Here is a 26,745-nt window from a genome sequence, read left to right as displayed (position 1 = left end):
ATGAAAATAAAGAAAACTCTTTGAATGAGAAGGTGTGTCCAAACTTTTGGTCTGTACTGTATATAGAACAAACCCTCCTTAGGCTGTGTGCACACGCTGCGGAATCTGCTGCGGATTGAGCCGCGCGGATTTTCAAAATCTGCAGATTATCCTGCGGTTTTACCATCTCCACAATGGAGGAGATGGTAAACCGCTGCGGAATCCGCAGAAAGAATTGACATGTCAATTCTTTCTGCGATTTAGAAACCGCAGAAAATCCGCGCGGAAAATTCCGCAGCATCTGCACTGCGGTATCCATTTCCCATAGGGAATAATGGTACTGCGGATCCGCAGGGCCAAATCCGCTGCGGATCCGCAGCAGAAACCACAGCGTGTGCACACAGCCTTAGGGAGGGATCACCGCTTGTAATACCTTTATCCCAAAGGATAGATTAGCGGAGGAAGACAGATCTAGTTGATAATGTTTATAGAAGGTGGAAGGAGAGGACCATATTGCCACCTTACATATCCGGTCGATAGACACTTCCATCTTCTTTGCCCAGGAGATTGCTACGGCCTTCAAGTTCTCTGGAACGGACACATTACTAGATGAGCAGGGTAACCTAATGGCCTCCTTAATTCATCTAGCTAGTGTACCCTTTGCCACCTTGAGGCTTTTCCTAACCCCCTGGAAAGAAAAAACAAGGCCTCACTCTTCCACATCTGTTTCGTCACAGCTAAGTACTCTAAAGCCCCCTTCTCACATAGCGAGATCGCTAGCGATGTCGCTAAAGCGTCACCGATTTTGTGACGCAACAGCGATATCGCTAGCTATCTCGCTACATGTGACACGTACCTGCGACCAGCCCCCCCACTGGATGTCTCTGATCGCGCTCGAACGCCCTGGGCCATTTCTTCCTCGGCGTCCCGCTGGCGCCGACTAGCGACGCATGGACACAGGTGGAAGCCATCATCATCGCTGCCGTGTGACAGGAAAGAGCGACCGCCGATGGATCGCTTATCGCTGCTGCGTCGCTGGTGAGATCTGCCTGTGTGGCAGCTTACTAGCAACCATTTAGCGATGCACCAGCGATCCTGACCGGGTCGTATCGTTGTCGGGATCGCTGGTGCATCGCTAAATGTAACGGGACCCTTACTCCACCATGACCTGTCTAACGTCTAGTGTGTAAAGATTCTGACCCTCTGCATTTTTAGAACTATTATAAAAAAAAAAAAAAAGAAAAGGAGAACAATTTCCTGGATACTATGGAATTTTGTGGTCACTTTCGGAAGATACGTTGGGTGTTGCCTTAAGACAATGCAATCCTCAAAAATCTGAGTAAACGGATGATTAACTGACAAATCTTGTATGTCACTGACTCTACAGGCAGAAGTTGAAGGGGTTGTCCATTACTAGGACAACCGCTTCTTAAACTAAATGGTCGGCAACGATAAAATAAACCGCTGTGCCACCTCCATTCCAGCGGTGTCCGCACTCCTGGTCCCGAGGCATTCATGTGGTGGAGTGACACGTGATGCTCGGCGTCCAATCTGTGCCGATACCCCTGGCCCTGCCTTAATATGAACGGAAAATGAAGCTGACATCTGGGCTGCAGCTGATCTCAAACTTTCTCTTCACGTTCATTTTGACAGAAGGTGGAAACACTGATTGACACATGGTGCCCGGCGCCCATTCTGCTGCATCACAGCCTCGGGACTGCAAGTGCAGACACTGCTGGAATGAAGCTGGTACAGGTTTTTAATTTTAACAGCTCCAGACATTTAGCTTAACCCCTTAACGTCCAATGACGGACACAGTCCGTCATTGGACGCCTCCCCCTCTTTGGTGCGGGTTCCGGCGATGGGCAGCACAGTGGCTCAGTGGTTAGCACTGCAGCCTTGCAGTGCTGGAGTCCCGGGTTCAAATCCCACCAAGGACAACATCTGCATGGAGTTTGTATGTTCTCCCAGTGTTCGGCGCTCATAGCAAGTGAGCATTTCTGATACATATCAGAGGCAATCAGACCAGTTCAACGTCAAGTCTCCCATGGAGACTATTCAAGCAAGTAAAAAAAAAAAAGTTTTTAAAAAATATAAAGAAAGTTCAAAATCACCCCCTTTCGCCCCATTCAAAATAAAACAATTAAAAATAAAATCAAATATACACATATTTGGTATCGCCGAGTCCATAATCGCCCGATCTATCAATATAAAAAAAATTAATTGAATCGGTTAACGGCATAGCAAGAAAAAAATTTGAAACGCCAGAATTAAGTTTTTTTGGTCGCTGAAACATTGCAATAAAATGCAATAACGGGCGATCAAAAGAATGTATCTGCACCAAAATGGCATCAATAAAAACATCAGATTAGCATGCAAAAAATAAGCCTTTTTTTTCTTTTATTTACAAACTTTGGAATTTTTTTTCACCACTAAGGCCGGTTTCACATTTTGCGCTTTTGAGCGCAGCGACGGCCTGCGCACGGTCGCCGCTAAGCCCCGCCCCTGCCGTGCCTCCGCCGGTAGCTCCGCCTACCGGCGCATGAGTCCTGCGTCCCCTATCTTTATCACTGGGGGCGCAGGCCGTGCACAGTATGCATTTGGTGGCGCATGCGTCCTTTCGACGGTGCGCCGACCAGCGCCAAACGCAACCTGCTGCAGTTTGGTTGCGCTCGGCGCACCGTCAAAAGGACGCATGTGCCGCCAAACGCATACTGCGCACAGCCTACCCCCCAGTGATAACAATAGGGGACGCAGGACGCATGCAGCGTCATGCGCCGGTAGGCGGAGCTACCGGTGGAGGCGCGGCAGGGGGCGGGGCTTAGCAGCGGCCCTGTGCAGGTCGGCGCTGCGCTCAAAAGAGCAAATGTGAAACCGGCCTTAGACAACAAACATGCCTAGGATTTTTTTTTTTACCTATGAACTCGTAATGACCTGGAGAATCATAATGGCAGGTCAATTTTAGCATTTAGTGAATCTAGCAAAAAAGCCCAAAAAAAACAAGTGTGGGATTGCACTTTTTTTGCACTTTCACCGCACTTGGAATTTTTTTCCCGTTTTCTGTTACACAAGGTGGTAAAACCAAAGGTGTCGTTCAAAACTCGTCTCACAAAAAACAAGCCGTCACATGGCCATTTTGACCAAAATATTAAAAAGTTATGGCTCTGGGAAAAAGGGAAGAAAAAAATGAAAAAGCAAAACCAAAAATACCCCTGGTGGTTAAGGGGTTAAGAAGGTTGTTACAGTTAAGGGGTTAAGAAGGGGTTGTCCTAGTAGTGGACAACCCCTTTAATGCCAATAAAATTACAGTTTTAAGGGTGAGAACCTTGACTGGCAACGATTCTAGTAGTTCCAACGGGGACTTAGTTGTTAGGCGTCGTGTTCCGGGCGCTGCACAGTAGGAATCCCGAGCCTTGCCATCGGCGGTCTCCTATTCCCCTCCGGCTGCAGTGGAGCCTGCTCAGCAGACTCCATGATCCGGGCGTTCTGCCCACGCCAGCATTGTGGGTTTGGTTGCTGCTGCCACCTCGGATCCAGTTATGGCAATGCAGCCTGGCCAGCAGCAAAAGACTCCAGAGTCTGTCTTTCCTTTGGTCTACTGAGCATGCTCATGAGACGATCTCCCATTGGGGATCGGAAGTCACATGTTCAGGTCCTTCTCCAGTTCCGATTGGTCCATGAGGAGGATCAGGAAGGTCTCGGAAGCGCACGGCTATAAAAGGTTCGCATTCCCGTCCCACCATGCGCTATGATAGACTCTGAGGCTAATGTATTTAGTGCATGTATGATGATGGATGAATGAGTCTGGTGACTGACGCATTATAATTCCCCCCTCCTTGGATATTATGTATGAGTTAGGAATTAGGATATGTGCACACGTAGTTTTTAGGTGCTGCGGATTTCTCCCCGCAGATTTTGTAAAATCCTCAGGCAGTGGCGTAGCAACTGTTTGTGGCGCCCGGGGCGGTCGAAAAATTTGCCGCCCCTTTGGTCGTTGATAATCCGGAAGCATCCGAAGAGCCCACACTACACTCAAAGATCTAATTTTTAGTCTGCTACTAACTCTGCTGTTATTATTTCTACATTTCTAGACTTTCATCTTCATAAGTACCAAGTCCACCTGTCCTGCTCCTATTCTAAATAATATAGACAAAGAAACAAAATCATCTCAACCCTACCTGGCTTTATAAGGTTCTTACAAGAATCATCCTGTGCCTAAACTACACAGACAAATGTGCGATTGTCAAAATCAAGAGCAAATACTCTTACAAATTACTTATGGGCTTACAAATACTGAGGTAAAAAACTGACCAAACACTGAATGTATGAATGTGGCTAAAGTTGATCAAAAATGGGAATGGGATCATTCAGACATCATTTTTTCATGGATGTGTTCTACCTGTGTTTTTCACTGATACAGCTTGTACCTATGATAGCCTATGGGGTTGTTCATATAAACTGGGTCGTTTTTTAGAATGAGTGGTGCACCTTAAAACATAAAGACATGTCCAAATTGTGATCCGAGTCACAGATCAGACTTGCCAATGCAAGTCTATGGGCCTGTGAAAAAAATCCATGAGCAGTCTGTGTGCTGTCCATTTTTAATGCATGTTTGACAGCAGAGGCCTGAGACATTGTCATCAGTAATTTTGTTTGCATACAAGAAAAACTGATGAAAAAACCTGTCACACATTGATGAAATTCTGATCTAGATCCCAACCATTTTTGTGTATGAGAAAAACCACTGATGCCTGAATGAGCCAGGAGGCTTCAGACACACTTCTGTTTTAACATTCTGTCGGATCCATTTAGGGTCGACATTGACTGTTAGGATTGCTACATCCAATAAGTGGCACTAGAGTTCTAGTCCTCTTCCTCTCTGAAGAGACAATTTGCATAATTAGCATATTTCCCAGAGGAGCATTGCGGCTTTAAGTCTCCTCATCTCGACATGCTTAGCATGTCATTCTAAGCAAGGAGAAATGATACTTCTTGGATATAGGAACAATGTAAAAAATAATTGATCCACTGCATCAGGCAAGATTTTTTTTTTCTGTTCCAAAAACTGATACATAACGGAACCCAGACAGACCCCATAATGAGCAAAGGGGGCTTCTCTGCTTACATTTACATCGGTTATGCAACAGATCCATTTATGATATTATTCTGTTTGACTGTTCCAAAAAACGTAGCAGAAAACAGGGCAGTGTGAACTGCAGTCTACCACCTCACCATTCATTTTATGACCGTAGATGTAATTTTATGTATAAACTACAGCGCATGTAGGAAACAAGAATCTTGTAGAAAGGACATTACGGATCACAGACAAAGACATAGGATTCTTGTTAACAATATCTTTTTCAGTACCAAACAGATTAAAAGTAGCAAAATGTCTGCTCAGCAGCCATTAGTACAGAGGTGTACACATTACGTGCTGAGACTCCACGGCTGCTCCGTCCAGTGTGTACTATTCATGCGGACCGTAAGCCTCTTTCACACTTCAGTTTTTTAGCATCAGTTCAAATCCGCCAAAAAGTCAGACAAGCGGATCCGTTCTCAACTGATGCGAACGGATGGCACAGGATCCGTTTTCAGACGGATCCTGAAAATGAGGAAGTGGAACTGCTGGCCGGGGAGCGGATCCGTTCTCAACTGATGCGAACGGATGGCACAGGATCTGTTTTCAGACGGATCCTGAAAATGAGGAAATGGAACTGCTGGCGAGAGAGAGAGAGAGAGAGACCGAGAGAGAGAGACCGAGACCGAGAGAGAGAGAGAGACCGGCACCCAGAAAGAATTTCGGGTTAAATAAGTGTCTGGAGGATCAGCCACAGAAAAAAACGTTCCAAGCTCCGTTTTGAAATCTTTGAGGATGGTGACGGACAGCAACTTTTGGCGGATCCTCACAAAAAACGGATGCAACGGACAGCAATCCGTCACAATCCGCCATTAATGCAAGTCAATGGGGAAAAAAAACGGATCCTCAAAAGAAAATTGAGGATCCGTTTTTTTCAAAACCTGGCGGATTGTGACTGATTGTAAAAAACTGAAGTGTGAAAGAGGCCTTAGTCGTCACAACGTTCAATGGCGTATAATGACGAGGATCTCATGGATTAGTGTAAACGTGGGGCTCAGGGGGTATACATCAGCCCAGGATGACCTCGGCATGGGTGGATGCCCCTTTATGTCCCACACTCTGTAGTCATATGAGGGGCTGCGTTCCCCAGATATTGGCCCTATTTGTGTGTGTAGTAGGGAGATCACTGATGTGGTTGTGGATCTCTGTACTGCACTGCAGAATATGTTGGCGCCATATAAGCAGCATACAGTAAATGCACCCGATTATGGCCAGTCTGTGTGTTATGCAGGGAGCTGCCAGCTCTTGGTGCTACTGACGTGCCTGCTGGAGCTGCACGGGGCAGAGGACAGTGCTGGCTCTCCGACGTGTGCTTGGTTTGTTCGTGCCTCTGTGTTAGAAGGAAATCCCTTGTATTACAACTTCCTGTGTTGCTGACCTGATCTGGACTTCTCTATCGCCCAGGGAGACACCATCCAGCCCATGGAGCCCAGTAAGCTGCCGGCCAATCACGGCCAAGAAGACCGCTTACGTCATAAGCATGCGCCCAGTGCCCACAGGACAGGTCTTCTGCCAGTACTTCACATAAAACACCATCATCCCGAATGGCACCCACCTGCCCTCGCCGCCAAAATCTGCTGCAGTGCTGCTGCACTGTGCCTCCGCGCTTCTCCCCAGAGGAGAGGAATTGCTGCTGCCGCGCCGCCCCCACACACGTGCCGCCTGGGGCGGACCGCCCCCCCCCCACGCTACGCCACTGTCCTCAGGTAAATTTCAGGTCTAAAGACCTGCGGTTTACCTGCGGATTAGGCTGTGGTTTTGCCCTGCGGTTATTCACCGCAACAATGGAGGAGATGGTAAACCACAGCAGAATCCGCAGAAAAGAAGTGGCATGTCATTTCTTTCTGTGGATTTGAAACTGCAGCAAAACCGCGCGGAAAATTCCGCAGCATGTGCAACAGCTGTCTCCATTTTACATAGAGTAAAATGGTACTGTACAACGCAGCATATTCTGCTGCGGACCCGCAGGGCCAGAAACGCTGCAGATCCGCAGTAAAATCCGCAGCGTGTGCGCACACCCTTAGAGTCAGCACATTAGCTCTAGCACTGCATAGCGCCGCAGTGTTGCTCCACATCTACCGCTAGCGCCTAGAGCGTCGGCCAATATAAGCATCCTTGGCCACTGCTACCGCAGCGTCCGCTACAGTAGCGCCGTGTGTGCGTTTCCAGCACCGTTTGTTAGGCCGGTTAGTGGCGTCTGTCAAGGCGGACACTGCACACGTTGCAAGCAGTGGTTCACACCACCATGACCTGTGACGCTAACAGGTTGCGGTTGTTCGCCGGCTGGTACGTGTTACGTGAAGTAACGGAGCTCGTGCCTGCTAGCACCGGCTCAGTGGTTACCCACTGGTGTACGGCTTTCCTCCTACATGCCTTTCCCGCATTGTTCAGCAGCAGTTGGTCACCTCTGCACGGTGGGCCCTGGGCTGTGAACGCACCTTATATATTATTTCATCTTTATTATTTGGTGCGTTCCGCCAGCCCCGTACCATTAGTTAACACATACAGAAACAAATTTAAATTCCAGGGAGAAAGTATTGGCCTGGATCTATTACATGATTTGATAAATCTAACATTCCATCTATCAGCCGCCAGGTTATAGTTGTATAAGACCATAGGGCCGACACTTGCACCATAAGAGTGCTAGGAGATAGGCCTAGTTCCATACTCTTCTGAAGGAATTCTAAAAAGGCATGAATTGGTATTTCACTACCCAAACTTTCTCTCAATCTAGACAAGAACATTTCCCAGTCTCTACCACATATTTTAGCTGTTACTAGTCTTGTGCTTTTAAAAAGAGTAGATACAAAATTAGGGGAAAAGCCTCGTTGAATTAATAAAGCCCTCTCAAATTCCAGGCCGTCGAAAGAAGTCCTGTCATCTGTGGATGGAAAACTGGACCCAGAGGAGGTACGGAATTTCTGGAAGGATCTGATATTGACATTCTTATCCATGAGAACCAAGGTCTCTTGGGCGATAATGGGGCAATGAGAATGATTTCCTCAACACTGCTGGAATCAACATCGCGGGAAAAACCATAGTCCAGGTTGAAGTCCTATGGAGTCCGCAAAACATCTACTGCGTGAGACTTTAGAGAGCAGAAGCTTTTTACTTTCCTGTTTTGTTTGCAAACAGGTCCATGTTTGGCTGACCCCATCGATCCACAATCTGTTGGAATATTGTTCGGTTTAGCTTCTGTTCTCTTTGTCTTAGCTGGTTTTGATTTAGGAAATCTACTCTTTTGTTTTTCTTTCCCTTTATATGAAACGCTGTTCTTATAAAAAGATATTGTTCTGCATTGTGAAAGATCTCCTTCACTACCACCATCAGAGAGAGCGGGATCTGTTGCACCCTTGATGGTTGATGTAGGCTACTGCTGTCTGATAGGATATGAACATAATTTCCTTGCAGAGAGGAAAAGAACTTTGCCATCACATATTTTACTGCCAGCAGCTCTTTCACGTTCAATGAATATCTCCATTCGTTTTTGACCCAATTCCCTAGACCACACAATCCCTCAGATGCGCTCCCAATCCATCTGAGCTTTCATCCATCGTTATTAAATTCTTGATGTTATACAACCAAGGGACCACTAGTGACGGATTCCCTACTTCCAGTCACCATTCCAGGAAATCGATAGTCACCGGACAAAGTTATTTTTCCCTCCAAGCAGCTTCAGATTTTTTTCGCCACACAATTTCTTGTTGCAATTGTCTGGAGTGTATCTAAGCCCTCTGGAATACATGAGGTCAACGTCCCTAGTAGTGACGTTATCCTTCTTAGCGTTATAGTAGGCTCGGTTATCATTTCTTCTGTTAGTAGACAGGTTTGAGTTATCAGGTCGAAAATAAGCCCTTAACCCCTTCACGACCTTTGCCGTACTAGTACTGCTCTCCGGGACCTGCATTTCTGCCCGGAGCAGTACTAGTATGGCGGCACAATCACTGCGGCCACACGCTGAGCGCCGTGGCGATCGGATGCGGGTGTCAGCTGTATGTGACAGCTGACACCTGGTAGCAAAACCCACGATCGGTGCTAAATCTGACATTACCCTCTCCGTAGGTGGCACCATAACACCCCGGCAGCAGGCGCGCTGTCTGTGTGTTATGTTATGTTTGACACCAATCTCTCCTTCACATCCCAAATACATACAATCTCTTGCATGCTCTTGCCGCCTACACTTAAAGAACATCTCTAGAATCCACCCTTTTCTCACCATGGAAACAACAAAAACCCTCACTTTCACATTGATCCACTCCCGCCTGGACTACTGTAACGTTCTATCAATTGGCCTCCCCGTTACTCGACTTTCCCCTCTCCAGTCCATACTTAATGCAGCAGCCAGGGTCATTCATCTGGCTAATCGGTACTCTGACGCGTCCGCTCTTCGCCAGTCCTTAAATTAGCTGCCCATTCATTATAGGATCCAATTCAAAGTACTTGTTCTCACCCACAAAGCTCTCCACAGTGTGGCACCCCCTTACATCCCCTCCCTCATTTCTGTCCATCGGCCTAACCGACCGCTGCGCTCCGCAAATAACTTTTGACTAACCTCTGCACTAATACGTACCTCCCACTCCCGACTCCAAGACTTCTCCCACGCTGCGCCAATAATCTGGAACGCTCTACCCCAAGAAATTAGGACTATCCACAATTTGCATAGTTTTAGGCGCTCCCTCAAAACGCATTTGTTCAGAGCTGCTTATCACGTTCCCTAATTAAACTCATTTCATGTGTAAGTGTGTGTGTGTGTGTGTGTGTGTAGCCCATTCACTATCTCCATCCATCCCTCACTCCCTCAAGATGGCTGGACCATCACTGTAAATACACCATTGTAAATAAACACCTCTACTTTGTACCTCCCACACCTCATTGTAGATTGTAAGCTCTCATGAGCAGGGTCGTCTTATTTTGCTTTCATTTTTGTATTAACGTTATTTATGACTTGTGTTTTGGAACTGTTAAACTGTAAAGCGCTGCGGAATATGTTGGCGCTATATAAAGATTATTATTATTATTTAACCCCTCTGATACTGCTGTCAGTAGTGACAGCGGCATAGAGAAGCATTGCACAGGGAGGGTGCTTCCATCAGAATAACGCAATTTGATAACATTTTTCTGATGGTCTCCATGGAGATCCCCGGCACAAAGATGGCCGCGGGGTCCTTCCAGGTACTGCAGGGAGGTAGCTTGTCAGTGCCTGCTAAGAGCAGGACCTGAGAAGTCTTCTGCCCTGCCTGTCAGATCGCTGATCTGATACTCAGCAGTGGTGTCAGATAAGCGATCTGACATTATATAGTAATGTCCCATAATGGGACAACATAATAAAGTTAAAAAAAATAATATTGTAATGTGTAAAAATATTTTTTTTTTTTTAAATCCATTTACACTTATGTAAATAAAAAAAAAACAATAAAAATACACATTTAGTATCGCCGCTTCTGTAACGACCCGCTCTTTAAAACTGTCCCACTAGTTAACCCCTTCAGTGAACACCGTAAAAAAATAAATAAAAAACGAGGCAAAAAACAATGCTTTATCATCATATCGCTGAACATAAAGTGCAATAAAACACGATCAAAAAGATGAATGTAAATAAAAATGGTACCGCTGAAAACGTCATCTTGTCCCGCAAAAAAACAAGCCACCATACAGCTCCATCAGCAGAAAAATTAAAAAAAAGTTTTAGCTTTCAGAATAAAGCAATGCAAAAATAATTTTTTCTATAAAATTGTTTTAATTGTGTAAAAACGCCAAAACATAAAAACACGATATAAATGAGGAGTCGCTGTAATCGTACTGACCTGAAGAATAAATTCCTGCATTGCTGGTTTTTGTTCATTGTCTCCCAAAAATCGGAATAGAAAGCGATCAAAAAATTTAATGTGCCCGAAAATGGTACCAATACAAAAGTCAGCTCGTCCCGCAAAAACCAAGCACCCACATGATGGCCGAAATATATATAGTTCTCAAAATATGGTGATGCAAAAACTAGTTTTTGCAATAAAAAAAAAACCCTGCCGTGCGCCGAAACAGTGGTTTCCCCCCCACATATGGGGTATCGGCGTACTCAGGAGAAATGGCACAACAAATTGTATGGAGCCATTTCTCCTGTTACCCTTATGAAAATAAATGCAAAATATGGAGCTAAAAAAAGATTTATTTGGGAAAAATGTGATTTATTTTATTTCCACGGCTCTACGCTATAAACTTCTGTGAAGCACCTGTGGGTTCGAGGTGCTCAATACACATCTAGATAAGTTCCATAAGGGGTCTAGTTTCAAAATGGCGTCATTTGTGTGTGGGGAGGTTTCCACTGTTTAGGCACATCAGGTGCTCTTCAAACGCTAATTATTTCATCAAATTTTGAGTTCAAAAAGTCAAATGGCGCTCCTTCCCTTCCGAGCACTGCTGTGCACCCAGACAGTAGATTTCCCCCTCATGTGGGGTATCAGCACAACAAAATGTATGGACCATTTTCTCCTGATACCATGGCAAAAGTTAAAAAAAAATTAGATGTAAATTAAATTTTTCGTGAAAGAAAAGTAAAGGTTTATTTTTTCCTTCCACATTCCAAAAATTTCAGTGAAGCACCTGAAGGGTTAATAAACTTCTTGAATGTGGTTTTGAGCACCTCGAGGGTTACAGTTTTTAGAATGGAGTCACTTTTGGGTATTTTCTTTCATATAGACCCCCTCAAAGTGAGTTCAAATATGATGAGATCCCTAAAAAAATGGTTTTGTAAAATTTGTTGAAAAAATGAAAAATCACTGGTCAACTTTTAACCCTTATAACTTCCTAACAAAAAAAAAAAGATTTGGTTCCAAAATTGTGCTGATGCAAAGTATACATGTGGGAAATGTTATTTATTAACTATTTTGTGCGATATCACTCTCTGATTTAAGTGCATAAAAATAAAAATTTGGAAAATTGCGAAGTTTTCAAAATTTTCGCCAAATTTAATTTTTTCAAAAATAAACGCAAGTCATATCGAATAAATTTTACTGCAACCATAAAGTACAATATGTCACGAGAAAACAATCTCAGAATCAATGGGATCCATTGAAACGTTCCAGAGTTATTACCTCATAAAGGGACACTGGTCAGAATTGTAAAAATTGGCCGTGTCAGAAAGGTGAAAACAGGCCGGGTCGCAAAGCGGTTTAAAAAAAAAAAAAAAAAAAAAAACTGGGTCCAATTTTGATTTCTTTAGGTTTAGAAGTCAACCCAGCCTGGTCATGATGGTCTTAACTTCTAGAACACTAGAAAATCGTCCAATTATGGGATTATAAGGGTGTTCTCTTCCTGGAGATGCGTGGCCACTTCTAGTATGATTTTCATAAATACCCTTTGAGCCATGTACAGGCCAAAGGAAAAGGTAAAATTTTAAATTGGAAATTCCTGACTTCCTTGTTTATAGATAAGGCACTCTCCAAAACTTCTGATCTTCCGTTTGGATTGGGATATGGTAATAAGCATCCTTCAGGTCTAGTACACTCATGAAGCACCCTGGAAACAGCATTTTTATGGCTGATTTTAAGACTCCATCTGGAAGGGCCTGTAGACCAGAAATTTGTTTAACTCTTGAGATTCACTATGGTCCTGAATACGCAATCATTTTTTTTTTTTTTTTTAAATTAAGAGAGGGTAATAAAATCCCCTCCACTGGTATGTCCGTGAAGACCTGCTTCTGCAGTAGGTTTAAAACTTCTGCCTCCAGGGCTCACTGTTCTCAGAAAGAACTCCTAGGAGATGTTACGCTCAAGGTCTGCCGGGGAACAGTCCACAATTCCAGTCTCAGTCCTACCTGTACTATCACGAGGATCCAGGCACTAGATGAAATCTTTCCCCAGGCAGGACAGAAACTGGAAAGTCTGCCTCCTACCTGGGGAAACCTGTCACTGGGAAGATTTTCTTGGCTCTGAGGAAGGGCCTCCAAACATAAAAACTTTTATTTTTCGGTTTCCTATCCTTAGTCTTGGATTGAACATCTCGGGGCCAGCTTTTAAGCCATAGCGCTCTATGGGCGGCATTAGAGAGGCCTGCTTATTTGGCTGCCAACCTCGCTGAGTCTGCTGAGGTGTCCGCAAGAAAAGCAGCTGCTCCCTGTATTAACGGGAAATTGGCCAGAATCTTATCTCTAGGGATATTATTTTTAATTTGATCCCCTAACTGGTTTAACCAAATTATGATTGCCCTGGCTGCACAGGTTGCTGAAACTGCTAACTGTAACACCCCTGCCGAAGACTCCCAGGTTTGTCTGAAGCTTACATCTGCTTTACTATTCGAGGAGGGGAGGGGGGGAGTAAGGGGGTGTCTTTAACCCCTTTCTGCCATCCGACGTACTATACCGTCCATGTGACCTGGGCCTGTCTGACCATGGACGGTGTAGTAAGTCATATCTTTAATGCGACCATCGTGACTTCAGGCGCGGTGATCGCATAAAAAATTCCGATGCCATCTTAGCTCAGGGAAGAAGGTGTCGGCATCCTGGGGGGTGTCCCCGCCCACCCGCACTCACGATCGCTGTGATTGGCTATTCAATTCTGAAACAGTGATGTCCCAGCCTAGGATCAAGTACTGATGTCAGGCATCAGTACCAACGCCAGGCATTGGTGAAAACCCCTCAGATTGGCGCGACTGACGATCACGCCAATGACAGGGCACAGCCGCGGTGTTACTGTGCAATGCCCTGCCTAGGATCAGTGCTGTAAGAACACCGATCCTACGCCGATGCATAGGAAAGGCCAGGCATGGCCTACAGCTGCTGATTGGCGCGATCAATGTAATCGATTGCACCAATCACAGGGCACAGCCACGGTGTGACCGCGTTGTGCTGTGCCCTGCCTAGGATCGGAGCTGTGACACCACAATCCCAGCTGAAAAAAGAAGAAAGAGGACAAGGCAGAAGAAAGAAGAGAGACTACAATTGTAAGTATTTTTGGATCCCTGCCCGATCTCTCTTCATCTACCCCAATCCCCCTCTTTTTACCTCCCCTCCACCCCGGCTTTGCGCCACCTCTGTGCGCACATTTAGCAGCCGCTGAGCTTTGATTGGTGATGCAGTTCACTGATCAAGAATTGTGTTTGCTTTTCTCTCACCCCCCTTTGCGTCACCTCCGTGTGCACATCCAGCAGCCGCCGAACTTTGATAAGTGATGCAGTTCACTTATCAGAGCTTGTGCCTGCTGTTTTACACTTTTCTTTTCACAGGCATTTTTTTCTCCCTATTTGCTTTTTTCTTTTAGCTTTTTCTTTTCAGACAAGTTTGCACCAAACACTATCCCCTCACACACAACAATTAAAAATAAAGTACTTGACACAAGCACCATATTCATAAAAAAAATGTCCCGCCCCTCACGTTCGTCCCAACAGCGCTATTCAGTGGAGGAGGCATATGCTTTCCTTGCCTCTGACACCGAGGGAGAGGATCCCACTTTCTTTATTTCTCGGATTCTTCATCCTCGGGTCCTGTGGAACCGTCACGCAGACGTCCCAGGACAGAAGGTGATGCAGCGCCCACCATTCCAGAAGATGAACCAGTGCACCCCATTACGGACCCATATAGACCTAGCCCCCCGAAAATTACGAGCCACTGATTCCTGATTTTGTGGCAGAATCAGGAATCAAGTTTGACACCACCGGCCTCACAAAAATGGACTTTTTCAAAGTCTTTTTCTCTGAGGATTTTGTTAACTTCATCATGGGCCAAACTAATTTGTATGCTTGTCAATTTTTGGCACAAAACCCCCGTTCATCATTTTCTAACTGGTCTCCTGTAGACGCAGTTGAAATGATGCGGTTTTGGGGCCTGGTCCTTCACATGGGGATCCTGAAGAAGCCAGAACTTCGGCCAGTGTTCCGAATGGTCATGGCCCGGACACATTTTTGAGGCCATCCACAAATTCCTGCATTATACCGATCATGCACAGTGTCCCCCATGAGATGATCCAAACTTTGACCGTCTGTTCAAAGTTCGGCCGGCCATCTAACACTTCAACAAAAAGTTTATAGAAGTGTACATGCCCCAAAGGCACATCTGCATGGATGAGTCCTTAGTTTATTTTAAGGGAAGGCTCATATTCCATCACTACCTGCCCAGCAAGAGGGCCAGGTATGGAATCAAACTCTATAGCTGTGTCAGAGTACCTCAGGGTACACCCACAGGTTTAGAGTTTACGAAGAAAAGAACACCAGGATTGAACTACCTGAATGTCCCCCTTTCCTGGCAGTGGGAAAATTGTGTGGGATTTGGTGCACCCACTTATACCAGCATCTCACTCTTCAAATCCCTCTCTGCACGAGGCACCACAGCCTGCGGTACTGCCCGCAAAAATCAGAGAGGCCTCCCGAATACACTACTTGGGCAGATGCTCAGAAGGGGTGACAGCAGAGCCCAATGTAGCGACCACCTACTGGTGGTCAAGTACAAGGACAAGAGGGCTGTCCTCTTGACCACCATACACGGTGAAGGCAGCAGCCTCGGCACTGTACAAGATACCTCTACACAGGTCTGCAAACCGGACTGTGTACTGGGGTACAACAAAAACATGGGGGCGATGATCTCTCTGATCAACTCCTTCAACCGCACAGTGCTTTGAGAAAGGCCAGGGTGTGGTACAAAAAGCTGGCTGTGCACATTGTACAAATGGCAATGCTCAACTCTTTCCTGCTGTCACGATGTGAACGCCCTACCGATAGGTCGTACCTTCACTTCCAGGAGGTAGTGGTTAAGACCCTGATATTTGGCACTCAGGAAGGAGCGGGCCCCAGTACTTCCGGAAATGAAGGTGCTCATATCGAACCAGATCAGCATTTCCTGTCATGAATGGGTCACCGAGGATAGCAGGCCCAGGCTGAGCCACAGAAAACCAGAGAGGTTGGTAACTAAGCGGATTGCAGACCCCTGATCCTGTCCACACAACTAGCAGTAGCCGTGGAGCGTACCTATGATGATCCTAGATGCCTCGGCACAGTCGGAGAGCTAACTAAGCTTAAAGCAAGAAAGGGGAAATCTAAACTGCCCCGCTATATGGCGGTATAACGCGCACAGGTTAAATGCCGCCCGATGTGCGCTGAGCGGACTCTGTTAGCTCACAAAGGTGCTGTAACATAAACATAAAGACCAAGCCTGTTAGACTCACAGATCTCAGCGAAATTGCATGCGTGGTATCCGGTCACAGGACACGGGCCCAAGGCTGAGTTCGGTGTCCGTCTAGACCTACCGTGCGTGCGGTGTCGCTACCACGGACGCCGGTAAGTGCTGCTGACTGCAGCGCGGCAGCAAACACAGCCGCTATACGATAGTGCCATGAGACGTGACACAATCGGACGCTAGTGTAGAGGCGTGGTGTGCACAGTGGCCTATGGCTTGCCACTGACTGGCGCTGACTCTTTCTCTAGTTCCCTATCCACATGCGTAATATTAGAGGGAAGGGAATCATAATAAGTCAGTCACCAGAATCATACATCCATCACCATTCACACATCTAGCAAGTAAAGTCTATACTAGCACATGGCCGAGCGGCCATGAGGGCCTTTTATAGCCGTGCGCTGCCGGGATCTTCCAGATCTCAGATCTGGAGAAGGACCTGAGCACGTGACTCCCGACCTCCAATGGGAGATCGTCTCGTGAGCATGCTCAGTGGAGCGGCAGAGGGACTTAGCCTCAGGAATGTCTTTCTGCAGAGCAACATGCGAGGCTCTGGATTCCTGATGTGTCGCTGCAGGAATCCGATGCCTAACATTACCCCCCCTCCTAGGGCCCCCTCCCTCCTGAGCCTTCCAATCCACCAAATAAAGTTTTTTGCCATGTACCACCTTGTGTCCCACAGAGGGATAGGCCTCAGGCTCATCCGAAGACAAGTCTGATGCCCCGGCAGATGACTCGGAAAACCGGGACATGTGAACAGATTTGAGAAGGGACATGTGGAAGGCGTCAGGGATGGCTAAGTCGCCAGGAGCAGACGTTGGAGCGGGGCGCCGATGTGTGTCGGCGGGCGTCTTCATTCATATTATAGAGGTTTGAGTGACATGCGGGGTGCGACCCAGACCCAGACTGTCGCGAATCTCCATTGCCCGGTCTGCCACTGGCAAGGAATACAGTAACCCAGCCGGCCTCTGTTTAGAGGAGCTGCTCTGAGCACAAGAGGCGCATGCCTGAATGTAATTTTTAGTGTCCCAGGCCCTGTGCGGCCACCAATAAGACCTTGCCAGGAGTTTTGTGGTCTGCTTGTAGCCAAAGTGACCACCCACCCTGGACGCGTGTGCCCACACGAGAACCTTGGACCGCAGGTGAAGCGGGACAAAGGTCTTGCCTGGCGGCACTGAACCGAGGACGACCAGAGCCACGGTCTTCAGATTACCAGTAGGGGGTGCGGAAAAAGATCCGCAGACACCTCCACAGAGGCTACTTGTTTGCTTTCCCCCATGCACCTTCCCACACAGTTTTTGCTCCATCCCAGTATTCACCCTGAAGACCACTCTATATGAGGGGAATGGCAACGGAGCCAGGGAACCCCGAGGAGCACTTGATCGATGCCCTCTGGCATAATGAGCAGGGAAAGCGTCTCCTGGTGAGATGGTGAAATAGAGAGCCTAAGGGGTGCTGTTTGGTCAGTAATATGGGATGATAAGGTCGCCCCGTTGACCACCCTGATGGGCACTGGGCGAGAAAGTGGTACCAACGGGATAACGTGCTGTTGGGCGAAGGACGAAGACATAAAGTTCCCTTCTGCCCCGGAATCCACCATGACTCATACCTCCCAAGAGGAATCACCGCTATCTAACGTCCCTTGGAGTGCTGGTTTGGGGGAGAAGGTCTGCATAGTGAATAGACCCCCACCAATGACCAGTGGATGCGATTGTTTTTTCAGCTGCTGCGAACACCTGTTAGCCAGGTGACCAGACTGTCGACACTGGTAACAGCATGTGGAGCTTTGTGCCGGACGCGTCTTGAGACCGACGCAGGACACCTCCATGGGCTCAGGAGGTAAACTCTGGCTCGGATGGGCCTAGAGGTTCAAAGAGGTTGGGAGCCAAGCTAACCTTCCGTCTGGATTGAGCACGCTCCAGCCCGCGCTCTGAAAAATGGAGATCGATGCGGGTGGAAATGGCAATCAGCTCTTCCAGACTTACGGGAACCTCTCTGGTAGATAGAGCATCCTTAACATGCTCTGCCAAACCTCTCCAGAACACAGGGATGAGGGTTTTATCAGACCATTCCAGCTCGGAAGCCAGTGTCCGGAAACGGACGGCGTACTGGCTGACCGAGAGGGATCCCTGAGTTAATGCTAGTAGCTGGAGAGAGGTGTCATGGGTGACCCATGGCCCTAAGAAGACCTGCTTCAAGGATGTTAAGAACAGAGCAGAGGTCCGAACCTCTGGGTCACCACGCTCCCACAGTGGCGTGGCCCACTCCAACGCCTTGCCCGACAGAAGGGAAACGATAAACCCCACCTTAGCCCGTTCTGTAGGGAATCGCACGGCCAGTAACTCAAGCTGGATAGAGCACTGGCTCACAAAACCCCTACAGGAGGCGCTGTCGCCAGAAAATTTATCGGATAACGGGAGGCAGGAAACTGTCGGCGCAGGCGTAGCCTCAGTAAACGTCGCAGCTGAGGTGGCACTCTCGAGAATAGCCAACCTGCCTTCCAGCTGCCGAATGTACTGGAGTAGCTGCTGCTGGTCCGCCATTACTAGCCAGACCCTGGCGCCAGTATAATGTTAGGAACGGCGGAATGCACTAAATAAAAAAGTGCGTTCGCCGCTCGGGGTCTACCGTGCAGAAGGTGTTAACACTGCTGCTGAATAATGGCAGACGTGCTATATGGCGGTATAACGCGCAAGGGTTAAACGCCATCCAATGTGCGCTGAGCGGACTCCGTTAGCTCACAGAGGCGCTGAAACAAACACCGAGCCTGTTAGACTCACAGATCTCAGCGAAATTGCACGCGAGGTATCCGGTCACAGGACACGGGCCCAAGGCTGAGGTCGTTGTCCGTCTAGACCTACCGTGCGTGCGGCGTCGCTACCGCGAACGCCGGTTAGCGCTGCTGACTGCAGTGCAGCGGCAAACACAGCCGCTATACGATAGTGCCGTGAGATGTGACACATTCGAACACTAATGTAGAGGTGCGGTGTGCACAGTGGCCTATGGCTTGCCACTGACTGGCGTTGACTCTCTCTAGTTCCCTATCCACATGCGTAATATCAGAGGGAGGGGAATCATAATAAGTCAGTCACCAGAATCATACATCCATCACCATTCACACATCTAGCAAGTAAAGTCTATACTAGCGCATGGCCGAGCGACCATGCGGGCCTTTTATAGCCATGCTCAGAGATCTGGAAGGTCCAAGGGGGACCTTCCAAATCTCTGAAATGGACCAATCAGATCTGGAGAAGGACCTGAGCACGTGACTCCCAACCTCGAATGGGAGATCGTCTCGTGAGCATGCTCAGTGGAGCGGCAGAGGGACTTAGCCTCAGGAATGGCTTGCTGCAGAGCAACATGTGAGGCTCTGGATTCCTGATGTGTCGCTGCAGGAATCCAACACCTAACAGATGGGGCTCACACTGACTAGACAGGACAGGAAAGACACTGTCTGCAATCACACGAAAAACCCTGCAAAAAGTCCAACAAGTCTGATGCACAAAAAACACTGAAATCACACGACTTCGCCCCCACTATATCAGCACTCTGGTATATTCTGAAAGCAAAGCAAAAAGAGACCAATAAAACAGAGGACAAAACAAACTGGCACAAGCAGTAACATATGGGCGGTGATTCAGCACAGCCCCAGCTGGAGCTGGCTGACCCGCACAAAGCAGAGATAGACAAAATCAGATCAAATGCAAACAGAATAGCAAATGAACCACTTAGCTGAACCAAACAGGGACAGAGCAGGAGACATCAGACCTCAGGAGGCACAGGAAGAAAATCACCAGCATGGATAGAGGGAGTCGGCTGTTTTAAATCCCTGTCTGAAACCCCAGATCTCCAATCGTCATCCTCATTATCAGGTGGCCAGCCTCTGTCAATCAGATCAGCTCCACTACCTCCAGTAACCACCAGAGGGAGCCCAGAAAAAGAAATCGCAACCCCTCTGTCAATCTGACCAGCTCCACTACCTTCAGTAATAACCAGAGGGAGGCCAGAAAGAGAATTCACAACAGTACCCCCCCCTTGAGGAGGGGGTCACCGAACCCTCATCCACACCACCAGACCGGTCAGGATGGGCCCGGTGAAAGGCATGAACCAATCTTTCGGCATGAATGTCAGAAGCAGAGACCCAAGAATTATCCTCCTGGCCATAACCCTTCCATTTGACCAAATACTGGAGTATTCGTCTGGCCAAACGAGAATCCAATATTTTCTCTACCTCATACTCCAAATTACCTTTAACCAATACAGGGTCAGGAGGCGCCGCCATGGGAACTACTTGGTCCACAAACCTCTTCAACAAAGATTTATTAAACACGTTATGATTCTTAAACGTAACTGGAAGAGCCAAATGGAAAGAAACGGGATTAAAGATTTCCAAAATCTTATAAGGTCCAATGAATCTTGGCTTGAATTTTGGAGACGCAACCTTCATAGGAATATTCTTTGAAGACAACCAAACCATATCACCCACTTTAAACCGGATACCAATGGTCCTACGCCGGTTGGAAAACCGTTGGGCTTTTTCCTGAGATTGGAACAACTTATCCACCACTTGGTCCCAAATCTTCTGCATTCTATCTACCACAGAATCCACACTTGGACAGGCCGATGATTCCACCTGCCCTGAAGAAAATCGAGGATGAAACCCAAAGTTACAGAAAAAGGGCGACATCAAAGTGGCAGAACTAGCCCTATTGTTTAGCGCGAATTCGGCCAAGGGCAAAAATGAGACCCAGTCATCCTGATCAGCAGATGTGAAACATCTCAAATAGGACTCCAAAGTCTGGTTTGTTCTCTAAGTCTGCCCATTGGTCTGAGGATGAAATGCAGAGGAGAAAGATAACTGAATTCCCAGGTTGGAACAAAAAGCTCTTCAAAATCTGGAAACAAACTGAACTCCTCTGTCCGACACAATGTTCTCAGGAATCCCGTGCAACCGAAACACCTGTTGCAAAAACAAGGGCACCAACACAGAAGATGGCAACTTTGGGAGTGGTACAAGATGGACCATCTTAGAAAATCTATCACAGATCACCCAGATAACAGTCATCCTCTGAGAGACAGGAAGATCAGAAATAAAATCCATTGAAATATGGGTCCATGGCCTCCTGGGCTCCGGCAGGGGCATCAACAACCCACTAGAACGAGAACAGGGCTTGGACCGAGAACAAGTCCCACAGGACTGCACAAAATTCCTGACATCACGAGATAAGGCAGGCCACCAAAAAGACCGACTCACCAAATCTCTGGTACCAAAAATACCTCGATGACCAGCCAACGCGGAGTAATGAATTTCAGACATTACTCTTTTCCTCCACTGGTCAGGGACATACAATTTTCCCATAGGGCAACGTTCAGGTTCGTCCTCCTGAAACTCCTCCAGGGCACGTCTCAAATCGGGTGAGATGGCGGAAAGAACTACACCCTCATTTAGAATGGTAGTAGACTCGGTCACATCAAGAGAATCCGCAAAGAAACTCCGAGAAAGGGCGTCTGCCTTAACATACTTAGTGCCCGGAAGAAAAGTGACTACAAAATTCAAACGCTTATATAAAAGGCCCACCTAGCCTGTCTAGGATTCAAGCGTTTGGCTGATTCAAGATAAATCAAATTCTTGTTGTCGGTGAGGACCACAACTTGATGTCTAGCTACCTCCAACCAATGTCTCCACTCTTCAAATGCCCATTTCATGGCCAACAATTCCCGATTCCCCACGTCATAGTTATGTTCAGATGGGGAGAATTTTTGAGAAAAGAAGGCACAGAGATTCATCTTACAAGTCACTGGATCTCTTGGGACAAAAAGGCTCCTGCACCAATCTCAGAAGCATCTACTTCCACCTGAAATGGGAGTGAGATATCAGGTTGCCGTAGAACCGGAGCCGAAGTGAATCTCCGCTTAAGCTCCTGAAATACCGAAACTGCCTCTGGAGACCAATTCACCACATCAGCGCCCTTTTTGGTCAAATCGGTCAGTGGTTTAACAATACCAGAAAAATTACTTATGAATCTACGGTAGAAATTAGCAAAACCCAAAAACGTCTGGAGAGCCTTCAAAGAAGTGGGCTGAACCCAATCATAAATGGCCTGTATCTTGGCTGGGTCCATTTCAATAGCAGACGGGGACAAAATGAATCCCAAAAATGAAGTCCTCTGTACACCAAAGAGGCACTTCGATCCCTTAACATACAGAGAATTTTCCCTCAAAATCCAGAACACAGTCCGGACATGTTCCACATGAGAATCCCAGTCACTGGAACAAAACATCGTCCAGATAAATGATCAAAAACTTATCCACAAAGTCCCGGAAAATAACGTTCATAAAAGATTGGAAAACAGAAGGGGCATTAGTGAGCCCAAAAGGCATCACCAGGTACTCAAAATGTCCTTCCGGTGTATTAAACGCCGTCTTCCATTCATCCCTGTGCTTGATACGAATAAGATTATACGCCCCCCCCCCCCCCCCGAGGTCAAGCTTGGTAAACCAACAGGCACTTTTAATTCTGGAAAATAAATCAGAAATCAGGGGTAACGGGTACTGATATTTAACAGCGATTTTGTTAAGGGAACGATAGTCAATACATGGCCTTAATGAATCATCTTTCTTGGCCACAAAAAAAAAAAAAAACAGCACCTAAAGGTGAAGAAGATGGTCTAATAAGACCCTTCTCCAACGACTCCTTGATATAAGATCGCATAGCATCATGTTCAGATACAGATAAGTTGAAAAGCCGACCCTTGGGAAATTTACACCCGAGCATTAACTCAATTGCACAGTCATAACTCCTATGAGGAGGCAAAGACGCAGACTTATTCTCACTAAATACATCAGAAAAATCAGCCAAATAGTCAGGAATATTATTAGACTGGAGAGAGGTGGAGAAAATAGGAGTGTCACTAAGGGCACATTGACAACCCCAACTCACCACAGACACAGATTTCCAATCCAAAACAGGATTATGAGTTTGTAACCAAGGAAAACCCAGAACAATAGTATCATGCAAATTGTGCAACACCAAAAATTTTCAATTTTCTTGGTGGTCCGGGGCGACCCGCATTATCACCTGGCTCCAAAACTGGGGTTTATTCTTCGCCAAAGGAGTAGCATCAATACCCCTCAAAGGGATGAGTCCGCAGGGGTATCATGGGAAAACCACAACATTTAGCAAAGTCCAAATCCATCAGATTCAAAGCTGCTCCTGAACCAACAAAAGCCTTAGCTTAGCTGATGTGGAGGAGAGGTACCACTCTTTTATTAAGTTGGCTTCCTGTCCTTGATGGTGTTGATCCCCTCTCTCAGATGGTGTGATCATGGGAGAAGAGAAAAGTCACAACTTTTGTCATTCTTGGGAACCATTCTCTAACCCAAACCATTGGTGGAGAATGACTTGTTAGTTCATCTCCCACAATGAGTTTTTGATGCTGTGTATTTATTATTTATTTAGTACTAGATTATGGCCCGATGCTATCGCATCGGGAGGATGCGATAGCATCACACCTCTTGCCATGTTAACCCTCAACACACACACTCCTCAACACACACTCCTCTCACCTTTCACCATCTCCACTCACTCTTTCACTCCACATACGACCCCTTCTCTCACTCCGTCTCTCATACTCACGCCGTCATCGCCGCTGCTCCACGATCCCCGACATCTTCTTCCGCCGGTGCCATCCTGGATCCAGACGTTGTCCACGCCGGCGACATGTTCTTGCGGCGACGCCATCTTGAGTATCGTGAAATCCCGCGATAGTCAAGATGGCGTCGCCGGAAGAACACGTCGCCGGCGTGGACGACGTCGGGATCCAAAATGGCGTTGGCGAAATCTCGCGAGTTTTCGCCGACGCCATTTTGGATCCCGACGTCGTCCTCGCCGGCGACATGTTCTTGCGGCGACGCCATCTTGACTATCGCGGGATTTCGCCGATCCAAAATGGCGTCGCCGCAAGAACATGTCGCCGGCGTGGACGACGTCGGGATCCAAAATGGCGTCGGCGAAATCTCGCGAGTTTTCGCCGACGCCATTTTGGATCCCAACGTCGTCCTCGCCGGCGACATGTTCTTGCGGCGACGCCATCTTGACTATCGCGGGATTTCGCCGATCCAAAATGGCGTCGCCGCAAGAACATGTCGCCGGCGTGGAGGACGTCTGGATCCAGGATGGCGCCGGCGGAAGATGTCGGGGGTCGTGGATCAGCGGCGATGACGGCGTGAGTATGAGAGACGCAGTGAGAGAAAGGGTCGTATGTGGAGTGAAAGAGTGAGTGGACGTGAGTGGAGATGGTGAAAGGTGAGTGGAGTGTGTATGTTGAGGGTTAACATGGAAAGAGGTGTGCGGTGACGTCACCGGTTACAACTGGACGGAAGTTGTTACAACCGGAAGTTGCTTAGGGCATTTATTATTATAGATAGTGGGAGAAAAAGAGCAGGATGTAGCAGCAGAATAATTAAAAGTGCATATAGTCAATAAATGTTCCCATATAGGTACTAGACTCAATAGAGACGAAAACACCCACCGTCTCACGCTACACACGTAAAGGTAATGTAAGAAAGTAGTAAATCAAATAAGAATGTAGAACAAAATGAGTCACCACTAGAGAATCATATACCAAAAGTAGAAAAAAGGTGTATATCGCTTTAAGGGAACAAAATAAACCCGAACCATGCTAGGAGCTGCTCTTACCCATAATCACCACTTGGGGACATGGTGTATGCAGCCAAAACCCGCGTTTCACATGGGCTTCGTCAAGGGGGCCATCTTGTGCTTTTTTATGCAGCAAAACTGATCTGCGGTGAAAGTTTGAAATCTGTAGCATGTCAATCTCTATGGCAAGTATGATGAGTTTTAGGTGTGGATTTTCACCCATAAAATTGCATTAAAAGCAGAAAATCTGCAGGCAAAAACTCCCAAAAACAAACATAATCCACACATGACTATCAATAAAGTTTTGACAAAGCTGAATACCTGCAAGTATCACATACAAAGCAGCTTTATTTAAACAGGACATACCAAAAAGACGCAAAAACCGCAGACTCAAAAACGCAAGTAACCTAATTTACCTAATAGGTGCACCTCTTCTAAAACACTTGAGGAAATCAAAAACTTCCAAAATAGGGAGATTTTCCTCATATAATTTCCAATTCAAAAACTAAAACAAAACATACAGGTGCACATACCCTTAGGCTATGTGCCCACAGTAGCGTTTTAAACCTGACACAAAACCGGACTCCTTCCCAAAAACGCGCGTTTTGCTAAAAAACATGCGTTTTTGATGTGTTTTTTTCCGCTCGTCTTCTGGACCATAGGAAATAGATAAAAACGCGGACTACGCCGCAAAATTAATGAACATGCTGCGTTTTTAGCCGCTAAGCGTTTCCTTAGCGGTAAAAAACGCATCCATTGGCACAAAAAGGCCAAAAAGCATTAAAACGATTGGGAAGCTAAGCATTTTTGAAGCGGTTTGACTCCTAAAAACGCTTCAAAAACGGTTCAAAAACACTACTGTGGGCACACAGCCTTAATGTTTTTTTTTACCGGCAGTTAAAAACTTCCATTCATTCCTACTGTAAAGTATATTTTTAAACGCTTGCAATTATACAAAATTACTAGGATCATTCTTTTGATTTTTTTAGTGCTTTTTTTTCCTGAAGGCTCTAAAACTGGTAGAAAGTAATCCAGTGTGAACATACCCTGAAGATCTCCAAAAATGCTCAAATCTTTATGCAATTGAAGAAACTGATTACAGCAACTGACAGATGTACGACTGCCTGTCTACTAACCAAGTGACAAGTTTTCTGAGCAAAGCACAAGTTCTACATAAATGGCAAAATGTCTCAAGATAGAAAATCCCAGATCTTGCTTCTGGCAAACAGGTGATTTTGCTAATCTTGTGTGATGTGCCAATTCTGGGGCGACTGCTGTCTGGTATTTTTAGGCTGGAAGGATCCCAATATCCACGGGCCTTCCCAGCCTGATAATATAAGCCAGCAGCTGTCTGCTTTACCTTTGCTGGTTAACAAAAATGGGGGAACCCCACATAGTTTGTTTTCGCTTTTTGTCATTTATTAGTGCACATGCACTAATTATACATCTCCTCTGTTTATATCTTTGCACATCTTTAACACCTATACATCTTGTCATTTCTATTCTGCATTCTATTCCAGTAAGTGTCACACGGATGGTGTACAAGGATGACACACGGAAAACACCGGGACTGTTTTTTCTAGTACTGGAAATATTCAGGACGTGTAAAGGGGTCCTTGAGTAAAGTTATTATAGTAGTAAACAACCATTGATATCTGATGTCTCAAGAAGCAAAAGAAGTGATATGGAGGATGCACAAGCTAATATACACACCCCACAATATTAGTTTTGTTGCAAGTACAACAATCCAACAAAAAAAAAGAAGAAAAAGACATAGAAAAATGGAAATTGCCCCTGCCAGGCAGAATGGTATTATTA

At 46.5% G+C, this 26,745-nt stretch overlaps 1 protein-coding gene across 31 annotated transcripts in view; it reads right to left on the bottom strand.

Annotated features, from left to right (window-relative positions):
- The window catches only part of PKNOX2 (PBX/knotted 1 homeobox 2), a 485,162-nt gene that overhangs the window by 356,133 nt on the left and 102,284 nt on the right, over positions 1-26,745 (bottom strand). For 14 of the 31 annotated variants that reach the window (XM_073584929.1, XM_073584924.1, XM_073584940.1 and 11 more), the window contains exon 1: positions 3,305-3,579. The exons of 16 other annotated variants lie outside the window; for them this stretch is intronic. The gene's annotated coding sequence lies outside the window, so the exon portion shown is untranslated. Of the gene's footprint in view, positions 1-3,304; positions 3,580-26,745 lie in introns of those variants that run through there. One more of the 31 variants, XM_073584930.1, reaches the window with a different exon arrangement.

The sequence above is a fragment of the Dendrobates tinctorius genome, unplaced genomic scaffold (assembly GCF_039654945.1).
Source record: "Dendrobates tinctorius isolate UK_male_01 unplaced genomic scaffold, ASM3965494v1 ptg000086l, whole genome shotgun sequence".
Lineage (NCBI taxonomy): Eukaryota > Metazoa > Chordata > Amphibia > Anura > Dendrobatidae > Dendrobates > Dendrobates tinctorius.
This window is presented reverse-complemented; position numbering and strand designations above follow the sequence as displayed.